General features: G+C 40.4%; 1 long non-coding RNA gene across 2 annotated transcripts; it reads left to right on the top strand.

Annotated features, from left to right (window-relative positions):
* Nucleotides 1-931: 931 nt before the first annotated feature.
* LOC124996867 lies at nucleotides 932-11,010 on the top strand. 2 transcript variants are annotated; one of them, XR_007110899.1, is made up of 3 exons: nucleotides 932-1,199; nucleotides 3,160-3,268; nucleotides 10,484-11,010. It is a non-coding gene; the product is annotated as an uncharacterized LOC124996867 (long non-coding RNA). The 2 variants fall into 2 exon arrangements; XR_007110900.1 differs by having other exon boundaries at nucleotides 3,166-3,268.
* Nucleotides 11,011-24,576: the final 13,566 nt, after the last annotated feature.

The raw sequence follows: 24,576 nt of genomic DNA on the forward strand, positions 1-24,576 counted from the left end.
ATTGACCTTAAACAGACGTGTATGTCGGTGTGTTTGTGCAAAGCCACTAAAAATATTTTTTCCAGGCTCAGCTAGGATCGAAAAAGGTTAAACTGTCAGATTTGTCACCATCTGCAGAGCTTAAGAGTTGAGACCAAAACAAAGTTAAAAAAGGAATAAATTAATGATAACATTGCTCTGGAACTTATGTCTTCAAATAGTCGATGCTTGCTAACGGCAGAGACGGGGACTCGAGTCACTGTGACTTGGTCTCGAGTCACTGTTTTTATGACTTGTGTACGGTGGCCTTGAGGTGCAAATCACAACAGCAAATCAGAAAACACACCAACAAAAGAGAAAACACTACAGCAAAAGACAAAACACAACGACAAAAAAGACAAAACACAACTGCAAATCCAAAAACGACGGCAAATCAGAAAACACAACAGCAGAAGAGAAAACAGAACACAAAAAAGAGAAAACACAACAACAAATGACTAAACACAACAGCAAATCAGAAAATGTTTACGTTGTGAAATGTCGAAACCATATCCAGTATCGCGTCATATTCATGTCTGGCGTCAAAGTATTCCTTAATAGCAACGCGTACCTGCCCATTCGGGGCGCTCATGTTTTCAGACCATGCAAAAAAACAAAAAACAAAAACGCCTTTTTCCGGTTCAAAGGACAGACCAGTTGTTTTGTCCAATCAGCTACGATTCATGTCACCCGAGGGTACTTACCTTTTCTGGTTTTGTTAATGTCGTTGTGTTTTCTGTTTTGTTGTTGTGTTTAGTAATTTGTTATTGTGTTTTGTAATTTGTCGTTGTGTTTTCTCTTTTGCCGTTGTGTTTTCTGATTTGCCGTCGTTTTCGGATTTGCTGTTGTGATTTGCACCTCAGGGCCACCGTAATCGATTTACCTGGTAGGAGCGCAGGCTGAGAATGGCGTTGATTGGATCACTACCCTGTCAATCAGCCACGCCCCCTGTACGTACCTTACGTGTTTATTGGAGAAACCCGCGCTCTCATACTAGATAACGTTAAGCATCAACACGTTAGCGGGAGGGGTACCGAGACTCATCGTCTTCGGCTTTCGGAGTTACCATTTTTTGACGGCAAAAGACGAACAGCACAGTGCAAGACATGCGGCATAAACATCTCGCACACCCAGACGACAACTTCAAACTTTGTTCGTCATTTGAAGATCCATTCTGACCGGTAAGTGTTTGTCAGTTAGCTAATGTTGTCCTAACATAGCCTAGTCGGTAGTTAGCTAACGTTAGCTTGATATGATACAGGGTCGGTTTGGTGAAACTTTTTAAAACTGTTATTTGCAAGGCAACTAAAATACGAAACAGCAGCAGAAGAGAGTCAGAAGTCACCTTGTTTAGATTGAAAGCAGTCAATAAATAATTTTATGAAGTCATTTCTGTTTTGTTTGATTCCATGATGTATTTTACTCATTATAAGGAATCAAGAAGTTGGCAAGACCAAAAATGAAGCTAAAAGACAATAAATATTTGGATTCAGTACCTGGACAGAAACACAAAACTACATGATTGATAATATTGTTTTGTAGATGCTGGTCTTCTGCATGGGTTTGTATTTCCTAATTTTTGTAATTTTATTAAATTACATAATGTTGGCTGGATGGATCCAGGGTGCTATGTAAATGCTATAGGTGACCTTTGTGTGTGAGAATATGTGGATGGTTGGAACTTGTGTGAAATTGTAGTGGAAAATGGGAGCGTTGCTTTTCAGGTAAAGGAAAGGAAGGGGACGTTTGGTCAAACAACGTCCAACTGGAGCCGCGTCCTGGTGTCTTCAATGAGTTTTTTTTTTTTAGGAGGCTGAAATCCTGCAGGATTTAAGACAAGTTAGTCAAGGCAACTTTATTTAAATAGGCCACTATATCACACATCAAGGGGCTTTGCAATCTGTTCAGCAAACAACTCCCTCAAACGAAATATTGAATATGAACTGAGATCAACTAGTTTCCTCCTTCAAGTGAAGAAGATGCTAAATTCTCAAATTTTTACTGTACTTTGCTACATGCTACGTATAGATTTAGGCAATATTTTTTTTACATTATAAGATTATTCCTTTGCAGTTGAACATTGCATGAATATAGCATTTAAAACAAACAATACAGCTTCCAAGTGGTCACATGTTTACCAGAATACAACCCTTTTAAATTAAACTTTTCTTAGAGAACAAGTTAGAACCTGAAGATTTAAGGTAAAACTAAAATATGAGCCACGTAACAAAGAAAAACAAGTGTGAACGACACCAATATCTAACATTAGAAAAGAGGGAACATTGCGCTTCCCATGTATTAAAATTTAAAAGCAGCAACTGTGCAGATCTTTATCGCTCAGTACATTTACATTTACAAAAGCTAATTATTGCCTTAATCCGACTTTAACTGGACAATTTAAGTGCATGTAAACATGTTACCACAACTAAAATCTCCTTATCCGGTTAAGACACCCAGACGTTGTGATTGGAAATCGGTTTTCTCTGGCATGTATACACCTTAATTGGAGTTAAACTAGACAACACATGTGTGCATGCTCCACAACGGTTGCACTAACATATGACCCCAGAACAAAAACATACAACAAAGCACGTGTAGGTACCGGATAGTAGGTGCGAAAAAATTAGTTTTATCCCGAAAAAGATTAAATAATTATTAATCTACCTATCCAAAGACTAAAATGACAAAACTAAACCGCTAAGCTGCTCTGCTAACGGCTAACTGCTCTTCAGCTTCCGCTTCTTCCTGTTGTTCAACCAATTATAAAAATTATCCTTAACGACTACGTGATGTGACAAAAAAGAAAAGTGATCACACCCATTCATCAGTTCTCAAGTCGGAAATGGATGCACTGTAAAAAAAAAAATACTATGAAAAAATACAGTTTTTTTTTTCCTTGGAGCATTCAATACTGTAAAACACTATCACATTTCATCTAATTAATATAATTTACTGCAATATCCTGCATTTATGGATTAAACTGTTGATATTTCAGGATAATTTGACTATTTTTTAACAGTGTGGTTTATTTGGAGACATCCTGTGGAGTTTTCTTTGACTGGGAAAAACAAAAACTGTGACCTGTTTGAAACCACTGCTGCTGAAACTTGCATATCTCACTAGTTGATTCTCTGTGTTGAGCTCCAGGCGCCGGCGGCTTCATCCGAGAGTCGCCGCCGAGGTGGAAGTTCCCCACAGTCACAGCTCCTCACCAGGCGCCAGATCCTGAAACATTCAGGATGGAGCTGAGGTCAGTGTGAACACCCCGCAGCTTTTCCTTTCCTCAAATTCAAACATCAGTAGCTTTATTTATTTATTTATTTATTTTTCTTCTTATTAAATCAAGGTCTCTGTTGCTGGTTTCATTTTGAATAAATAGCTTTTTTTTTTTTTTTTTAATACATTTTCTTTTTAATATTTGCTTTGATTTACAAAGATCTCAGCGTATCACTCGATAGTACAAACTAAATATATATATTAATAATCCAGCAAGCATTTCTGTTTAGATAAATTAACAAAAGTTCCATTTACAGGTCCTTAGGTAAACACACATTCATTTCAGTGGCCTTAGACTCTGGAGTTAAGTTGAAGCGAGGAACATTTTAAATGTTTTTCTTTCAGAAACTTAAACAACTTCATTTATTATCGCTAGAAAATGCATCGATTCAGGTCGTTTCTTGTGGTGTTTTATTGTGACTGACCCAGTGCAGTTGAGTGTAGCTAATATTAGGGCTGACAAATCTATATTATGGTATTTTTCAAAATTCTGACGTTTTTTTTATGCATAATCACATTTTCTACTGGTTGAGAGGAATTAATGCAGTAGTTTGAATAAGGATGGACTATTTTACTATTTTACTATGATGAGTAAATATTGTAGAATAATCCCACACTAGTAGTAAAACAGGTTTGCATGAATTAAATGTTATCGAGATGAAATAAATACAATTACAGTTTCATTTATATTTAAACTACTATGTTTGTAACATCAATAGCAGCGCGACCGGCTACCGTAATAACTGTAGTCTGCGCGCAACATTTTTCTTCTCATTCATAAAAAGCTGAAACTGGGGACATTTTGTGGGGACAGCTTTAGTCGGGGGACTGGTATATGGTATGAACCAGTTTACCAACCCAGCCCTAGCTAATATGCTAATATGTTGTCCAACATTTAAGTTGTCTAGAGTTCAAATCCAGTTTAAAAGCTTCATGTGCATGTCAAATTAAAAGAATATCCGTCCATTCGATTGAACCAAACTGCTTCAGATTTATCACAGCAGGATAATAAAGTAAAAAGCATCAAATATAATAGTGTTTTTAGCTTTATCAATTTATTTCTTTGCAATTCTACTTTTGGCCCCTATAATATAAAAGTGTACCAAACCAAACCTGTAGATTTTTATGAATTTATTCATTTTTTTTTATAATAATATTTGTGCTTGAGAGCGGCTTCTCTTCTGCAGGTGAGCTAATGTATTTCACATCGTAACAGGACATAGTCAATGCACGGTGTTTGTTTGTGTTGCATTATGTATGTGTGTGTGTGTGTGTGTGTGTGTGTGTGTGTGTGTGTGTGTGTGTGTGGGGGGGGGGGGGGAACTCAAGTGGAGAGAGGAAAAATAAATAAATAAAAAATCTAAAGGATAAAAGTGCAAGAGAGAAAACATTACATGACCAGAGAGAGAGAGAGTGAGTGTATGAGTATTTGTGAGGGAGGTACAGACAAACAGAGAGAAAGGGGGGAGGATGGGGGAGGGGGGGGGGGGGGGGTGGAAAAAGAGAAGGAGAGGGGTTATTGCTGGAAAGCGTGAAGACAATAATGCAAACTGACACTTCAGAAATGAGATGCCGGTTGCCTTGGCAACAGGCCCTGGGCTGAGGGGGGGCTACCGTGGAAAAGGGGGCGAGGATGGGTGAGGGTGCGCGGGGTGAGAACAGGGGCTGCGATAGTGAGCAAATTATGTTTGATTAGAAGCGCAATCATTTGAAAAAGAGCAGAGAGAGAGAGAGAGAGGGAGAGAGGAGTGAAATAAATAAATAAATAAATAAATAGATAGAAAGAAAAAGAGCCCCGTGGTGAAGCATCCAGCGATCGATGAGGGACGGGGATGTTGCTGCTGTAGATCTGCGGACGCACAAATGACGGACGGACGGACGGACGCGTCTCTCGAGGGTTTTTCTCGAGTGTTTTCTCACAGCTGATGTTTACGTTAGAGGACGAGTTTGTTTCAGGCCGCAGAGATGCGACAGTCGCCGCTTCAGGAATGTTTCCGAGGAATGTTTGGTATTTCTTTTATGAGCTGGTGAAAAGGCACAAGCGTTAATGCGTTTTTTTTTTTTTCTTCTTCCCTTTAAACTGTTTAATCTTAACACACAAAGCAACATGTAAACATTTCATGTGCGGCTTGTGACACCGTGCACATACAGGGAGACGCTCTGCGCTGCCCTTCTAGTAATAATTCTTTTATGCTGCGTTCTGTAATATAACCAATTACCTGTTTATGAAGACTTCGTGAATGAAGACGCTAACTGCTATTTTTCCAATAAAACTGATTTGATCCCAGTTTGAGGCCTGGAACTAAACAGCAGACGTGCAGAAGCTGCACTGGAAATTTCAAACTGTTCATAAAATGTTTTGCACAAAAGCAAAGGGAAACATTTGGATTTGTCTTCATTTATTTATTTATTTATTTATTTATTGAAAGGTTTTTATGAAACTGGTCTGAGCCCCTTGAGATCAAACTGGACTTTATGTGACGCCCTCAACTAAAAGGAATTTGGCAAATAAATATCAAGTGTTAATGTTTAACCAAAATTTACTGCTCCATAGACGCAGTAACCTACGTAACTTACGTAACTTACGTACAGAGCCTACGTCTGGTTCACTCTTTAACAACACCATGCAAACACTAATGATGTTCGATACCACCGATATCCTTTTTTGATCTGATACTGAGTAAAATTCAGGCTGGTATCGGCGATACCGATCCGATACTTTGTGTAAATACAACCTAATGTGTCTGGTAAACCTAAAAAAAAAAAACTAGAGTATTTCAAATCATAGCTTCATAAAGAATACAAGACATCAGAGTCAGTTATTTATTTATTTATTTTAAACTCTGAAGTATATTGAGTTTGTGGCAGAGAAACCAAACAGAGAAACAATCATACAAAATATGTGAAAATGTTGTTTCAAACACAAAAAAAAGGGAAATAAAATAATAAGACCATTAATATAAATGATTGTTTCACTATAAAATAAAAACTTGCATCTTAATTGTGACCCTGTCCTCATAATAAATGCCTCGTATTAGTATCGATGCTTTGATTTGAGAATCGATTTTAGAGCTGGTATCAGACGTATCGATATTTTTTTTCCACTTCCTCCTTCACGTTCAAGAACCACGACCGATTCACTGATTCTTTATTGATCCAAAACAATCGATCTGAAAAATGCAGGGACAAGCTGCTGCCACTGACTGAATCTACTATGGACAAACCCACTGTGACATCACTCCGCCATTAACAATGTTAAACCTTAATAAAAAATAAACTAATGAGTCGGAAAGAAAATCACCTCCCGTTACAGTTGTCATGAATAAACTTTTGATTCTAAAACTATTTTCTATACCAGGCTGTAAACATGTTTAATAATGCTGTAAAGTTGGGCTTTTTAACATGGAGGTCAATGGGGGATTTTCTCCCTTCTGGAGCCTCTAGTGGCCACTCGATGAACTGCAGTTGTTCTGCATGAGCCGGAGGTCGCTGCTTGGCTACGACCATGAGGACCAATCACAGTGGCGCGTAGTTACATTTCACACACGTATATATATCACCTATTCATCCAAAAATGACTCCTAAACATCTGGATTCGTAGCTTTTGCTGCGTTCGCCGGTTGATTATATTCAGCTGCAGACAAATACACGGTAGTAGAGTATTTCTGGCAGTGGGATGGGATGATGTGTGTAAGTCAAGGGAAACCACAGCGCTGTTGTTCGTCCTAATAAAGGAACATTATTGAGTTTGTTGAAGGACCAGAGAAAGAGGAACAAAATATCTGAAGCTCATTTCTTTGAGTCTTTGATCCTACTGCTGTGCAACCATGTGTCGCTGTGCAGAGCTCCTGCTACTGTATTAGTTCATTTAGAACAAAAAAACACGTCTTTGATCGCGACAGTGCTTTCTGTTTTTAAAGCCGTGGTTCTGCCGCCGTCGTTTCTCCGCCTCATTCATCGCGGGTCAGACGAGACCAGAGCTGTAATGTTCAGTAAGAGGAGAATCTGTCCCGTCACGTCTACGCAAAAATAAGAATTCACAGCCACAGAGTTTATCAAAGACACATAAAGCATAAAGCCACGTCGTCGACTCAAGTCATTTTCATTTATATAACCCAACAGCGCAAATCACAAAATCTGCCTCGAGGGGTTTCACACAGTGTGTGCAGCATACAAAAAAAAAACACAACACAACACAAACAGAAAAAAAAAAAAAACGATTCCTGTTTAAGAGGCAGTCGCAAAATGAATGAGGAGGAGAAAAGGATGCGGGATTCTTCTTTGGAGATGGACTGATGTGCTGTGTGTGCTTTGTGCGTCCAGAATAGAGCAGCATTAGAATCAGAATCGGCTTTATTTGGTCAAGTATCCACACACACACACACACACACACACACACACACACACAAGGACTCAGAGTCTGGTTACTTGAATAGACTCGACTATAAATGGTGAGAAAAAGAAGAACCAGAGGGGTTTATTCCATTTCTACCTCCATCTGACCATTTATGAATTATGCTAAGGATTTCATTCTGGTGTTACTGCTAACTTGTACTTTACGTACTATATGTATCATTTTCTTTTTTGTGTTGTAGATTGTTGTGAGGTGTTTTTAAGTTGTTGTGTGTGGTGGGTTTTGGGTAGTTGAGTACTGCAGTGTAAAGATAATGGACTTCTTAGCCAAAGCTATTGGAGATCCATATAAATGAAATAAAACTGAGATATTTACTTGTCCCCTATTTGCAGTCTCACCACTAGATGGCACTAAATTCGACACCATGGTTCTTTAAAGAAAGTGCGTTTTCCTTGAATAATATTAGTCCGTTAAACACGATTTTTAACAAATATGATGGAATGATAATACTTCTTCAACCTGACTGAAACACTTTATACATATTCCAGTCAGCCATAACATTATGACCACCTTCCTAATCCCACTACGCTCAGTTTCTAGTGGATTCGGAGGCTGTTCTTCGTGTTTTTTCTGAGTTGTTCCTAACCTGTTTTTGTGTGTCTGTGTCAAGCTGCATCCTGCTGCCATCAAGGAGTGTCATAGCTATGGGGTGGGGGGTGTCAGGTCTGGTGTGGTCTGGTGTAGGTGGGGGCTACATGTCTAACTAACATCCACCAGGTCCAAACGTTTCCCAGCAGAACATTAAATTGTCACAAGATGGTTTAAATGTTATTTACTTCTCCTGACAGTGGTCATAATGTTGTGGCAGACTGGTTTGGACAGTATTGTTATTTACAGTTTTTAGATGTGTGTGCACACCTGTACGTCAGCGAGATGTTTCCCTGTGTTTTATCATCTGTGATATTATTTCTTTAGTAGTTAATTCATTAGAGGATAAACGCAGTAAACAGTGGGCAGCACAGATACAGGTGTTTTCTATCATTTAAAGCCGCTAATTTGTTATGATTTATGACATTAAATATATAATAGACTTCCTCTGAATATTTTTCATTACAAGTTAATGATTAGTGAACTTCCTTTTTACTAATTTCTGTTAATTACTTCACCTCCTGGATGTTAAAACAGAAACGGTTTAATGATAAATAAACAAGTAAACATGGTGATTACTGCTCACAGTCCTCAAAACATAACTATTAGCGCTGGTGGTGTCTCCATTTATAGCTATATATACACATATTTATATATATAAGATGGACACTCTGAGTGTGGAAAGATTTCAGGTCAAGTTTGGTTTCAGACTTATTAGATTTTTACTTTAAAAAGCAAAAACAAACAAATGCTAAACATGTAGATTTACATTATGTCCATTAACATGAAAAAGAAACCAGTAATAACACTAAATGAAAAACAAACAAATCAAACAGACCGATATAAAGCCAGATATTAATATATTTTGTTGGTGAAGAAGAAGAAGTTTCCATCAGTCCGCTCTGTTTGAACTTTTGTATTTAAGTGCAAACTTCAACCTAAAGACCAGTTTTTAAACGGTGTTGACAGAACAAGTAAAACTCGACTTATAAATAATTTACGTCACACTTTTTCCTGAATGTTGCCGTCATGTTGGTGCACATCTGGTGTATGGGAAAAAATGGTGAAAAGGAAAACGGAGATCGCTATCTGACTTCAAATGCTCGAAACGCTGGAAAAAACAAACAAAAAACTAAACATGACTCCTCCTTTCCTATTGGTGGAAAAATGCATCCCATCAACCAACCAGGAAATTATGTGCTGACACAAGTTAGCGGCTCTCAGCGGCTACGATCCGGCATATTTACAAAGTATTTTTATAAATTTATCTTAGCTTAGCTTAGCATATGTGTCAATGGTTACTAAGGAAGAGGGAAAAGTTGTGGGAGTGACGCTATATTCAGTTTATGGAGCGACTGCAGCCAAAGAGAAAGAAGTCAGAGATTTGGGGCTTTCAGATATAAGTTGATTAGATATTTGTAGATGTTATTATTTATTGTGACACCTGATGCTTTTGTAAATGGTTGGAAATAGTTATAATTGGCTTTTTTGTTTCCTAAATCTGGTCACAAGCTTTTGGAATTCACACTTCAGTTTAAAAAATGGTTCGTTAAACATGTTGAGAAAAAACAAGAGAAAAATTGAACTTCTTCCTACTCAGATTTTATGGTTTTAGTTTAGTTTTAGGTCCAATGTGTTAATACATTTTGTCAAAATGGAAAGAAAATAACTGTAAAATGACACAGGTGAGGGTCAAACTGAAAAGGATGAAGCTAAACAAGCCAATTATACCCTGGACTGGTTGAAAGAACTCCAAACTTATGCTAAAGCGACATAAACAAAGACTTGCGATAAACACGTTTATCACAAAAATTTGACAATATGGAAGTTTGAGGATGTGTAATTACTCCATCTGTGTTTCCGTTTATGTATCACATGAGAAAAAAGGCCAAGAATCCACAAAATCTTTTTCTTTTTTTAAATTAGTTCTTATTTTATTGTAGACACCTTGCACCATTTTGTGCGGTTGCTGCAAAATTCACATGACAACAATGTGGAAACAGGGCCATTGTTAAATTAATCTCCCGAAAACTTCACATCCGTGCAGCTGCTACACCGGTTCCTGCACAACGTGGCTACATGCAGAAAGAAAACGAAAAGTTCTCGACCATCCGGGTCATTGTGTGTCCGTAACAAAGCTTAAATGTGACTCCCATCAATAAAACCCCGTTTCCCTCCATCCTTCAGGTCTTCATTAAGAACTGAACAAGTCAATCTGGTGAGGAACCCGAGTCCGGCCGCCTTTTGTTTCAGCCTTTGTTGTGAAAGACGAACGTCTGCTGCTGGCTCAGTGCTGACACTTTTAACGTAGCCCGCTAATCTACATGTACAGTTGGAGCGACCAGCGGCGTGAAACACATCTCAACACGCCGCATTGTCAAACCGGGAAGTGATGTGTGAACACCGTGAGCATTGTAAGACAAGTAATTATGCGCCAGTCCAGGAGGCAGCCATCACTGCACACCTGGTCCATTTAGATCGCTGATAGCGTGTTAGCATTGTGCTGTTTACTACGCAATTAACCAACTAGCGGGGGGAACAAAAAAAAAAAACAGGACAAAAAACAAAAGGCTTTAAAATAATCAGGAGGCGTGTGCAAAGTGGATTTCTGGATCTACCTGGTTGGAGGTGAGATCTTTTTGGGATACTGTTACATCTCCTGGCCTTTGGATCGCTGCAGCAAAACGTGCACATTTACACAAAAAGTGTGAAATATTCAAATTGGAAAAAAAAAAAAAAAAAAAAAGTACTGATGTCTCATTTTGCATAAATTTGAAAGTAAATATTATCCCAATCATGTGTACAAAGTTTATAATGCATTGTGTATTGCCTGCAGCAGCGCACACACACACACACACACACACACACACACACACACACACACACATACACACACAATCGCACATGCTGCATTGTGGCACACACATGGACACACGCATGCACGGAGGCAGCAGAAACTGAATGCGATAGGGAAGTGAAAAATGATTAACCCAGGGTCAGCTCTCAGCCTCAATCTCGGCAGCGCTCAAAGAACATCCTCGCCTGATTTACACTCGTCATGTTCCACAGCACACATTTGCATATATTTATTAAATTCACCACGCGCCGGAGAATAAAATATAACGGGGTGGAGGGGACGGGGGGGGGGGAGGCGAGGAGCGGAGTGGAGGAGGGGAGGGGAGCGAGGGAGGGGGTTATTTAAAGGAGGCGTGTTTCTGATAGATTTGCCTTTCATTCATATTCATTTGTTCTCCTTCTCCCTCCGTCCCTGTGTTTTGTTCATTAGCATGGAGGTCAGCGCAGGCATCAGATGTGACTGCTCGACGCTTCGGGGGGAAAACATTGCTGTTGGTCAGCCTATTGAGTTGACCTTGTTATCATTGTGACAGACTGTGTTATTTATCAGTTAGTTAGATAAGGGCGGCGTGGAGGACGGTGATAGTCCCGCCACGTGAAATGAGTCTCGATTGCTGAATCCGCAGCGACAAACGCGGCCCCCGGGGGCTCACGAAAAAAAAAAAAAAAACACGGGTATCTTTTAAGTGTGCCCAAAAAAAAAAAAAAAAGGGAAAATGAGCCGTCTTTGACTCGAGACATTTTCCAGTTTACCTGGACTCTAACAACGTCTCTCTGAAAGGTGATGTCTTTAGTTCAGTCCTTGGCCTCCAGAGGATTATTGGTGCGTTCCATTCGTACTAAGACGTCGGAATTTACTGGAACGCCCCCCGAAGTCGGATTTTCTGCTCTGAAAGTTGTAGAATCCAAAATGGCCGCCCCATGTGCAAACGTGTAATATTACGTTTATTATCGCTTTTGATTAGTTTTTGTTGCATTAAACTGGCTGGTTTTCATGTGTTATATAGAAACTACCAGCCCATGTGGCGCTAACAACGGCTAAAAGCAATAGCCTGCTAAAACCAAAACAGATCCAAACACCTGTTTAAATGTTTAAAATACTTAAAACCTTTGAATATTTTTATAAATTTCTGCCTTGTGTGGTCTAGTAGATGCTGGGTATTCGCAGGAGAGAACAGAGGGTCGCAGTAAACAACATGTCCCTGGCAGCAGAGTGAGCAAGTGGGTGGCTGTGGCTAAGGAGGAAACATCCTGGCTGAGGAGCATGCTAAAGGTAAGGCTAGCCGAGTAGTTAAGCTAATCTCTCTGTCATGGGCCTAACTTAACAAAACATCTGTGAAGGGAGGTGCCCACTTGAAAACCCCAATGATTGCTGTTGGCTAGGCTAGTTAGCTAATGTCTCCCTGTTGGTTGCTAGCTGGTAGCTGAGGGCTAGCACGCTGATCGGTGTTTGTTTTTATTGTCTTTCAGTTGGACTGGGTTTCTAATTGTGTTTTGCAGAGGGGAGATGTGTTGGTTGACATGTAGTCGCACATCCCATCACTTCTTACTTACTGCTTTTGGCTAGGCTAGTTAGCGGGTGTCTTCTTTTTGGTTGCTAGTGGTAGCTGACTGCTAGCCTGCTGTTCGTTTTTTCAGTTGTACTGGACTAATAAATGCGTTTTGCCTCAGATCTTGGCACATCTCATCCTGTGTAATCATGACTTCCATTTACAATTGTGTAGTTATCGAACACACCAAGTTATATTAAGTCAGGAGCTTCCATGGACACATCTAGTTTTCCGACTTCTGTAACTAGAACGCCGATAACTCAGGCGTGACATCATTCCCAGCGCCGACTTCCGCCCTCCGAGGTAAATGGAACGCACAGTTCGTCCTAGTAACACTGGTGACCCCCTTGTCTTGTCTTCTTGCACCACAAGTAGGTTAAGACTTGTGGTTTTGAGAAAAAATGTCTCTAAAACTTTTGGATGTCATTGCTATGGGGTGGGGGTGTCTGGTCTGGTCTAGGTGGGGGCTACATCTACATGTCTAAGAAACATCCACATGAATTAATTCCAGGTCCAAAAGTTTCCCAGCAGAACATTGATGGTTTAAAAGTTGCACCGTCGTCCTGTTAAAACGTCCAACATCCTCCCATTGGTCAAACTGGTATCCCGGGGATACGGCCATCGCTGACCCGTCCACGCTTCTTTTAGACTCATCAACGTTTGTCCTGTTATTCTTTTCCTACTTTTCCAAAAATTGAAAACGGATAAATTCGTCCAAATCTCATCCTGATCACCAAATACCTGCAACACTAATGACTTTGCCATCAGCCTCAGCCGGGGTTCCACAGCTAATGAACGAATATTAGCACCTTAGCATGCTAACACAATGAGTTTGCACTGAGCTCAAAGCCTGGTGGCAGCAGTCTCTCACTCTTGTTTGTGAGTCTTTATTTGGAGCAGCGTCTTCATTAACATTAAAACAAAGTGATAATCATGCTGATAAGTAGTCTCATTAAGTTTAAATTTACTCCTCCTCGACTTGTTTAAAACACCAGCGAACAAGATGTTTTTCATTTAGCCTAGAAACGGGTTTACTCATTTAATTAGCCAAACACTTCCACCCACTCTCTCTGCAAACATTGTGAGTAGCGTCAGTTTCTCCTTCTTCTTTTTTTTTTTTTTCTCCACCAGCTGATTTTTCAGATTTTTTATCACAGTTGTGCAGTTCACCGCTGCCAAAACACGCCAAGTAATCAGAGTTTACCTAAACAGGTGGGACTAGGTGGTGGGTGGGAAAACATCCTTAACCCCTCCCGACTAACTCGCCGTGCCCCATCTTATCCACATCCCCCCCCCCCCCTCCTTCCCTCACACCAGCTGATGTGAGCAGCCGTGGCAGGTGGGATCAATAGGGCTGAAGCCTTGTCCAGAGCTTTAATCCATCAGTGGCGAGCGGGGAGAAGAGGCAGGGCGAGGAAGCCATCAGTCACACCGACCCCTCTCGGCTTCACCCGCACTAAATGTGCATCTGAACAGTCCTGTCGGTCAGCAGACTTCATTTTATCCATCGATCTATTGATCGATCTTCGGCGGTGGGCTTTATTTTTTCTTTTTTCTTTTGTATGTTTTTCTTTTATCTGTTTGCACAAGATATTCTTTTTCTTTACTAAGCTTTTCGAAACGTTTTCAATTTTGACATTTAGTACTTTGCAAAGAGCCACTCGTGATGCGGTTGTCATTGGCAACTGCCAATCATCGTGATGTCATTGTGCGTCCAATAACTAAAATGAAACTAAAACAAAACTTATGTTAACGCCCTAAAGTATGTATTATTATTTTTTTTAAATGATTCCTCTGTTTTTGTACGGAAGCCCTAAGCGGCCATGCGTTCACATATTTATTCTTCCGTTTTCTCACGGTAACAAGTTAATTTCCTCTGTTTTCTCGAAATCTCAAGTTAATTATCTCATTATCTCGGGAAAATGTGCTCCGTTTTTTTTTTTTTTTTTTTTTTTTTTTTAGATAACGAGTTAATTATCTCGTTGCCTCGGGAAAAGTTTTGTTTTCTCAAAAGTTTTGTTTGCTTTAATGTTTGTTAGATAACGATTGACCCGCCCACACTTCTTCTCACCGAATCATCGGTGTTTGGGTTTGATTCGTTGTTATTTTTTCCTACTTTCACCCATGGGACCACTTTACAGAGCGGTTGTCATGGCAACTGCCAATCATCATGAAGTCACATCCTGTTTTTAAAGTGTCATTGTGTGTCCAAGTGAAACTAGAACAAAAACACTTATGTTAACGCCCTAAAATTGTGAAACCATCTCTGAAAATGTCAAATAATTTCTTTCAACATTGACTTTTACGTCTGTTTTGTACGGAAGCCCTAAGCGACCATGTGTTCACATATTATTTTTTCCGTGTTCCCGTGATTACGAGTTAATTTCATCTTTTTTTCTTGAGAACCTTGATGTATTTAATTTGAGAGAGTTCTGTCATATGTGATCTGCCGTGCTGACTGATGGATGCCCTTAAAAATACTACTGTAATATTAACAATGATAATAGCATTGTGTTTGTTTTGTTCTTTTGTACAATGTTTGCTACTTAACAATTGAGTTTCTGGAGATCTTTGTTTTTTCAAGATAAATAACTCAAGATTTCTAGAAAACAGAGGAAATTAATTCGGTATCACATGAAAACGGAGGAAATATGTATGAATTCATGGCTGCTTAGGGCTTCCATAGTTGTAGTCTCCACCATAGCCTGTAGAAAAATGCGACATCCTAACTTCCTCCTAATTTGATGCTAAGTGGCGCCATCTTGCGAGTTTGGATCCACAGCCTGAGCAGATATTGATGACCTGTACATACGTTAGACTCACTGAAATTTACTTTCCATTTGTTTTACCTGTAGTCCATGTGTATTTAACGTGAACCGTAATATTTTAGTCGGAGCTTATGCCAATCAGCCACCAGGGGGAGCTCAACAGGCATTGGATTTAATTTTAGAGGAGCTGTCATTGTGTCCACTTCTTTTACAGTCTATACCATAAACTTTCCTCCTTTTCCAGCTGTTGTTGACAAGTATCTAAATTTAGACAAGTTGTTTGACTCATTGTTGTAGCTTTGGATTTCTTAGGGCCACCAGAGAAAGGCCCCCCCGCCCCCCCTCCAAATTGCTGCCTTTTGGCACATTTTGCAATGACAACCATAAACCCCCTCAAACCTACGACACCCTCAAACAGCCCTACAGTGCTTTGACAAGACTCCACATCCCTCCCTAAAGGCCTCCTTCTATCTACCTAATATGTCAGATTTTGCTAGTACATCTTTGCCTGGGGCCCCCCCCAGAACCTGGGCCGATATAATCACAGATGGTAAAAAAAAGAAGTCAACAGATGGACAGAACTGACCAGGACTTCAGATAGTAAGCTCTGACTCTGTAATTCCTATAGTTGTATGCGAAGTATTTTCATGCATAATGGAAAACTCACTTTCAGCTTGACCTCCAAACTGAGTGGTTTGAATAATGTGGTTAAAGTGTTTATTTATTAATTGTTTAGAACCCTTTAGAACCATTCAGCTCGCTGCTCGGTTTTCCTTGATGTACAGGTCTTACACTAGTAATCAGATTAATTGTGTCGTGGTTGGTGCTGACGCTCCAGCTGGGGCCTTTTCTGTTTTCTGCGTTGGCCTGTTCTCTCCAGATGCCCCCGGTTTCCTCCCACAGTCCAAAGACGAGCTCGTTGGGTTAATTGGTGATTTCTAAACTGGCCCGTGGGTGTGAAGCATTGTTTGTGTCTTTGTGTTAGTCCTGTGATAGACCTGTGTAAGGGTGAAACCCCGCCTCTAACCCCAATGACGGCTGGGACAAGTTCCAGGACCCTCAATCATATATATGCATCACACACACAGACCCCAGCAGCAGCTTTTGATTATTAATTTATGTCATTTAATATGTGCAAGCAAAGTTGGTTTATTAACCAAGTGTAGTTAGGAATATACAGCCACCCAGGTCCAGATCAGACTCGTTCCAGTGCCCCTAGTGGGTCCGTGGTGGTACTGCAGGGGGGCGGAGTCACAAAATCTTTGGTTGATTAGACATTTTTTATATCTATTTTTTTTTAAATTTTCTCCCACAAATTTAAATTTGTTTAAATTTACATTAATATGAAGCCAACATATATATTGGAAATATTGAATTCAAAATGATAATAATAATAATGATGATAATAATAATAATAATAATATAGATTCTATCTATCTATCTATCTATCTATCTATCTATCTATCTATCTATCTATCTATCTATCTATCTATCTATCTATCTACTGTATTAAGTGAATTAACTAACAGCTCGTCAACGTTTCATCTTCTGCAGCAGAATCAAACATATGTTATAATTAGATATTTATTCTTTCCATTATCATTAATGTGTTCATGCATTTACACGACATTAATGAATTTATTTTATTATATACCTATGTATATATCTGTGTGTGTGTATACATATATGAATGTGCACATACAGTATAAGTAAACATGTAAACAGACACATATTGGATCCATCTTCACATCCAAGTCTGTGTGTGCAAATACACGGAACAAACGCGACACAATAAAACAAACAAACAAGCAAACAAACAGACAAATAAATAAATGGCGTAAAAATAAAAACACTGGACGGGCTCCATAGCGGCCGTGGGCCGGCGTCCAGGCCTCCCGCCTCCCGCCTCCCTCCCTGGAAAGGCCCCCGTCTGATACGTAGTAAAACAATTGGCAAGAGGGATGTGAATCTCTCTGTGTGTGTGTGTGTCTCTGGCAGCGATGGCAGAGGACCAGCGCAGTGGATGCCAGTGGGCGTAGTGGGACTCCCGGGGCATGCTGGGAACCAGCCTCGGGAGTTAAGACTCGCTGAACTACAGCTGCAACCAAACACCGGCCACGGCCAGGGCCGACGGCGGGACGCATGCTCCGACACACTGCTGCAGACACACACACACACACACACAAACACACAAAGACGTCTGTCTGGTCCCGTGCCATGTGTCTCAGCTGTGCCAGCACCCCCCTCCCCCCTCTCCCACATCCTCCCCCCTTCAGGCCTGGACCTCCCACGTATGCCACCCCTCTCTCCACCCTCTCCTCCCTCCTCCCTCCTCCCTCCTCTGCTCCTCCCTGCCGGTCGCCTTTGTGGGCTAATTAGCGGTGAAATTGGTGAATTGCAGGCTCGGGCACACACACACACACACACACACACACACACACACACACACACACACACACACACACACACACATACAGTGAGTCGTCGGTGAATTGCAGGCTCAGGCACAGCAGTGCAGACACTTCAGTACAGCCGAGCGCCACTTCAGCCCCTGAAAAGCCTCTGAAATGGGGCATGCAATACAAAGACAGGAGTGGAGAGGAGAAGAAAGGAAATCAGAGGAGAGGCGGAAGGAAAGGAAAAAGTGCAGGAGGAAAATATATGGAGGAATACGGATTTTCTCCTCAAACTACCAACCACATTTTTTTTTTTTTTTTTCTTTAAATATCCTAATATACCTCCAGCCCTCGGTTACCTGACACTCACCTGTGCGCCGTCCTTCCCCCGATAGCGAGCGCCCGGGTCCGTAATGATTCCCCGTGATGGACGACTCTCATTCCGTCATCCCTCCATCCCACCCACAGCCCATAAATTACCTCTCATATTAACCAGGCTGTATTAAAACCATGCAAACGTGTTAGGGCTCTCATTTAAAATTAATAAGTGGTAATTATGGAGGGAGGGAATCTGTGGAGGAGAATAGAACAGGGGAGGATGGAAAGGGAGAAGAAGAAGAAGAAGAAGAAAATAAAAGGACTAAAGATGGGGAGCACAAAGAAGCCGACGAGGAGGAGTCGGCGGACCACTTTCAATATGTCGCCCCCCCCAAAACAAAAAAACAATCAACGTGAACACGGGACAAAGTCATTTAAAGACGAGCAGTTTTCGGTCCTGCAGACGTTTTGATTGAACGCCAGATACGTGGCAGTCACAGAGAAACAAACACGGCTTCCCGGCTGAGCATGAAATAAGAAAAGTGAACGGATGACAGGGAGGAGGGAGGGGGGGGGTGGAGGTGGGAGGGGGGACAGTTACATCGTCGTATCAGCCCGACACTCGCCGCCGGCGCAGAATGGATCTGAGAAAGGACAACAATCAAATTAACAGTAAACGACGACGCATCCCTCATCCTGCACCGTCGGCGAGAGGCTCCACACAAACCTTAACAACTTATTTACTTTTCTTTTAAAATAGTTTTTTTTATTTTATTTAATATCACAGCAGCAACAACATAATCACTGACACGATGATGTTAAAAACACACCTCGTATTGTAGTATTTTTTTGGCTGAGTCCTGCTGGGGATTATTATTATTATTATTATTATTATTATTATTATTATTATTATTGCTATGGGGTGGGGGGGTAGGTAACTGGTCTGATCTGGTCTGGTCTAGGTGGATGCTACATGTCTAACGAATTAATGCCAAGTCCAAAAGTTTCCCAGCAGAACATTGAATTGTCTCAAAGTGGTTTATTTATTTCTCCCATCAGTGGTCATAATGTTGTGGCTGATCGGTCCTGTGCACTCTGTTGTAGATTAGTAACGGATTGTAGTTTTGGATAAATGTTCAGAACTTGACTTTTATCTCAGAACGTGTTCTCAGCTGCTTATAATAAACCTGGTTTCTGGATGAATCCGTCTCTGACCCGTTTGGGTTAATGAGGTCGTTCAGTGTGAACGAATGAGGCGACTCTCAGACCAACACGGAGCTCGTCTCGACCCGATAATTCACAACTGGGTCAGACTGGCCTGTTATGACTAGTGCAGCATCACGGTGTCTCCACACCAGACGGAAAAATGCTGCTTTAAGGCTGAAAGTGGTGAAGTGAGTGTCATCATATAAATGATGAAATACATCACAATAAAAACAGTCACAGGAATCACATGATCAGGTCTGAGGCGTCTTTCGAACAGCTTCAGCTTTGGACTGAACTTTAAATCGTCCCACTCATCCTTCTTCGGCCCCTGCAGTCCCCGGGGGACACATTAGTCTCTTAATGCTTTGTCATCACCACAGGTTAATGGACCTCACAGCAGTCTGTTAAAAACAGCCCTGATCAATACGCAGTGTTTGCAGAAAGGCTCCAAAAATAGAGCGACTGGACTTTTCTTCTTCTTTTTTTTAACATAATTGTCAATATCAGTGACAAAATAATCGCACATCCGACTGGTGACGTGTGCAGACACATCTGTCATCTAAAGGCTCATTTAAAGTACTAGACGTACATAAACTACGAGTTTATACTTGTGTCTCAGTCAACAACAACTTCTACTTTCTTTCTGCTTCACTTCCAGAAATATTTGTATCTTCGACCAGGGGCGTCTCTAGGTTTTAAGGACAGGGGAGGTTTCACAAAAGACAGTTTATTTATTGTTATTATTATTTTTTTTAAACACAATAGTAACTGTTAATACCTGATCAACATAGAGGCAGGACTGTCGCTCACATCACAATAATTGTTTGCTCTCAAATGTTTTGAAGTCGCACAGATTATAGACGTGACTAAAATGGTTGCAATTTCAAGCCCCGTAAAAAAATACGACTTAATTACTTGAATTCAATTAATATTAATAAGTGGAGTGGATTGGATGAGGACGCAGTGGAGGGGCATCGCTCTACCTGACACTGTGATATGAAGGGAAATGGACAAATTTATGATCATATTATTCATGTTATCATATATAATTATTTATTTAAGCTCATATTCAGCCCCCAAAACAGGCCTAACAACGCCAGTGTCTTTGAACCTCCTCAGTTAACCTTAGCCTTAACCAGCCGGAAACACTAAACAGGAAACATGCTACTACCGAGCCGACCAATGAGGAGGTGCACGTCAGTCTGTGGCGTCAGGGTGTCGGCCTCTGCACCGTGACTTGGTTTATCGTGTATTTTATGTGAGAATCCAGGTGAGAACAGACAGAGCATGGCGGTGGCAGCATCATGCTGTTGGGGATGCATCTCTGCAGCAGGAGCCTGGACATATAGAAGGAAATATAGGGGAAATCCTGCATAGGCACTTAGCAAGCGAACCACGACAGAGTGATCGCCTCACAGACTTGGTTTAAAGACGACAGGGTGAATGTTGTGAAGTGGCCGAGTCCAAGCCCAGACTCAGAAACTGCTTTTTATGCCTGATCCAAGCACAAACCCGACAAAGGTGGAGCATTTTTTTTTTTTTTGCATGGAGAAGAAAGAAGGACGATGTACAAGTGCAGTAAAAATTTGCTGTAATTTTTGATGAACGTGGCTGAAATTTTTTGCTCTTTGCTCTAACAAACCACTAACCCAGTTTTTCTTGCACGTCTACTTCTGTAGTTACGGTACTGGGGGCACTGTGAACAAGAATCGAGCCAATATTTGAACAAACCTATGAAGGGAAGGGTTTTATAAAAATGAGGAATTGAACTGTCAGGATGCCTATTTTTCCTCAAAATCATGCAGTAAAATGACTTGAAGTATTGTACACTAATAACATTAATGTGTAATATTGTACAGTAATAGTGAGGGATGTTGTGAACAAGAATCGAGTCAGTAGTTGTGGTACTTACAGCCAGTTTTATTCCATTCTACTATTATTTTCAACGTAATTCATCTCCCAAAAGAGAGAAAACTACATAAATAAAGTTAAAGATGCATTTCCTGGATTTTTACGTTGTTATTTACATTTTTGTTAATAGTGTGACAGCCCTACTGTGAACGCAGCCCAACATGCATCTCGTAAACACCGACTTAAAGGAGTGAGTACTCATGCAGTCCCTAATTTCACATCACGTTCTAGAAATGTGTTTTCACCCTCTGACTACAGTTTTCTCTTTATTTATTTTATTTTTTTGTGTGTGTTCGTGAATTCTGTTGACCATGATTCAATTCATAAAAGCAACAAAAGGAGGAAACATCCAGGTGGGGGCCAATACTGTTTAGAGGCACCGTACTTAAGTGCAACAAGGCCACACACCTGTGAACACCTGTCCTCTCCAGATACAACCGACGGTTTCCAGACAAAAAAAAAAAACAAAAACAAAAACACACACACAGAGGAAATCGTGCCCAAAATATACGATGAATATGCGCTTCTCTGCTCTGCAGAAAGAGGCAGCTCCATAAACGTCCTTTCCAGAACAGGCTACGCTATCTGCAGTAAATGCACCAGAAAAATGTGCATGAAAAACCTGCGAAATAAAATTCAAAACCGCCCAGAACAGCTCGATTTAAAGGTGAATGCACGTGATGAGGCTGCAGCGACGACTGGAATAATGAGAGAACGGAAAGAACGGAAATAATAAAATCACGAATGTAAAATCAGAAATAAAGTCTGGAAATGGGAAGAATTATTTTTTCTTATGGTACAAATCTGTATTTCAGATTGGTTGGTGGCCTCCTGCAGACGTTCAGTAGTGCGTGGAGGAGGAGGAGGAGGAGGAGTTTCTATCTGCACCGGAGCATTTGGGTTCTAGTTAGCACCTCGGCGAAGTCAAACTCATCAAGCGAGGAGAGGTTAGAGGGGGACAATCAACACGGTCCAAACAGTCAGTAAACAAGCTAACACTTGTTGGTAGGAGACACATGGACGACCACTCCTACACACACACACACACAAACACACACACACACACACACACAAACACACACACAGCTCCAGCCCTCCTTACATCATTATTTCTTCCTTCCTTTCCATCTCCATCTCCAGCAGAGTGAGTCCCTGGTCTGCCTTCGGAGCGTCTGGCACCTTTTTTTTTATTTTTTTAGTATTTCTTTTTTTTTTTTTTTTTTGCCCAAATCTTTTGCTCCGAGTGGGGAGGCTGCAGAGCCGAGGGGGTGTAGCACGAACGGAATAAAGGGAAGGAGGGAAGGGAGGAAGGAACGGGGATGCAGGAAGACAAGGTGTTAACACCCATTTCAACACCAGAGCCCCCTCGCACAAAAACCAAAGCAGAGGGAACAGTCTAATTGCGAAGTGTGTGTGTGTGTGTGAGACATTCATGTGCATGTAATGGCACAAAGTGGATTTTTCTCTGCAGTCGTTATAATGCAGATCTTTAGGTTTTTTTTACAACCGTTACAGATTGATTGATGCTCGAAATTCGACTTTCTGAATGCCCAGTTTACATGCAATGGAGAAAATTCTCCTCCTCCACACTAGGTGGCGATATGTGTCTTTTCAGAGGGTTGACACGGCCCCCTAATCTAACACATCTATAATAAACAACTGGAGTCAGACCGGCATTTCAAACAAAAACCAGGTGGATAATAGTTTTAATCTTGTACGTAATGTTCGCGCTACTTATGTTGCAGATAAGATGGCGCTATCCCTCAGGTGGTTCTTCTGCCGGTGTAAGAACCAGATCTGCTCGGGTGAGTATCCAGTGCTTCTAGATGACGTCAACTATATGTTTGGCTTATTTGTATTATTGCGCATAAAAAAAATCAAATGAAAAATATATATCTTAAAAAAAGAATATTTTCAGTTTATTTGTCTTACTGCACATAAAATATATATATATATATATATATATATATTTTAAAAAAACTGCTATATGTTCTGCTACGTTTTGCTTGGGCTGTGTTTGGAAGAGACGGCTCAATTAAATTTTGTTATTTATTTATAATTTTTAATTTTCCACAAAACAAAAAATACGAAGACAGCACGTTATTCGTGTAAAAAAGTAATCAAATGACAAAATAATTCACTTAATCCAGTAATTTGTACAGTAGGTGCAAAAAAGTTTTATCTTGATAGAGATCAAATAAAAATACAGCTTTTATCAATTTATCCAAAGAATAAAAGGACAAAACAGAACTGAGAAGCTGCTCAGCTTTGATAACAACCACTAAAACTGCTAACCTCTTTTCCGCTTCTTCCTGTTGTCCAACCAATTATAAAACGCAAAGTCAACAACTACGTGACGTCATCTAGAAGCGCCGGATGCTCCCTGATGCTCCGGCTTTCTTGGATGTTTTTGTTCTGGGATTGTCTAGTTAAAGTCGTATTAATGTGTATACATGACGGAGAAAATTATCTGGGCGTCTTCGTTGGATAAAGGGAGCGACTGATTTTAGTCGTAGTAACATGTTTACATGCACTTAAGTTGTCCAGTTAAAGTCGGATTAACCCTCTGAAACCCAAGCTTTTATTTTATGTGCATTTACAATTTGTCCAAGGTATTTTGGGATCAGTAGGAACTAAGAAGTATAAAAACTAAAAATCATCTTTGAACAGGAAGTAGTAGTTTTCGAAAAAAAAAACAAAAAACAATGTCCTCATATGTGGACACTGGTATTTATTTCATTATTTATATTATAATAAAGTCACCGATGTGTGACAAAATATAAAACTATTTATTTTAATACCTGAACATGACTTAGCAAAACCAGAATTGCGAATAATGGAGTCCCGACGTCCCCAAACGAGTACTTGCTAATTTGCGAGGTTGTAACTCGTTGCTATTGATAAAGATTTGTTAAATGTGGGTCACATCAAACTAGAAACATTACGAAGGAATAAATAAGTAAGTTTTAACCGTCGACTTTGATGGGCTTTTGTTCTTTGTCCACTTTTGTCCTGTGCTCGTCTTTTTACCCTTTACTTCCACTAGATGGCAGACTTAAGTGTCCACTAACGAGGACAAGGGGTTTAAATGAAGTAGAACAAGCTGCAATAAAACCTAAAACTCAATGTCCCCATATGAGGACGGAGGGTCTCAGGGAGGTTAAGGCAATAATTCGAATTGCATGTATGTAAACGTACTGAATGTTTAATTTCTTTGTTTTTGTGCTGCTCCTCACCTCCCTCCAATATTCTCAGACAATCTCTTTATTTCTCAT

Source organism: Mugil cephalus, chromosome 19 (genome assembly GCF_022458985.1).
Source record: "Mugil cephalus isolate CIBA_MC_2020 chromosome 19, CIBA_Mcephalus_1.1, whole genome shotgun sequence".
Lineage (NCBI taxonomy): Eukaryota > Metazoa > Chordata > Actinopteri > Mugiliformes > Mugilidae > Mugil > Mugil cephalus.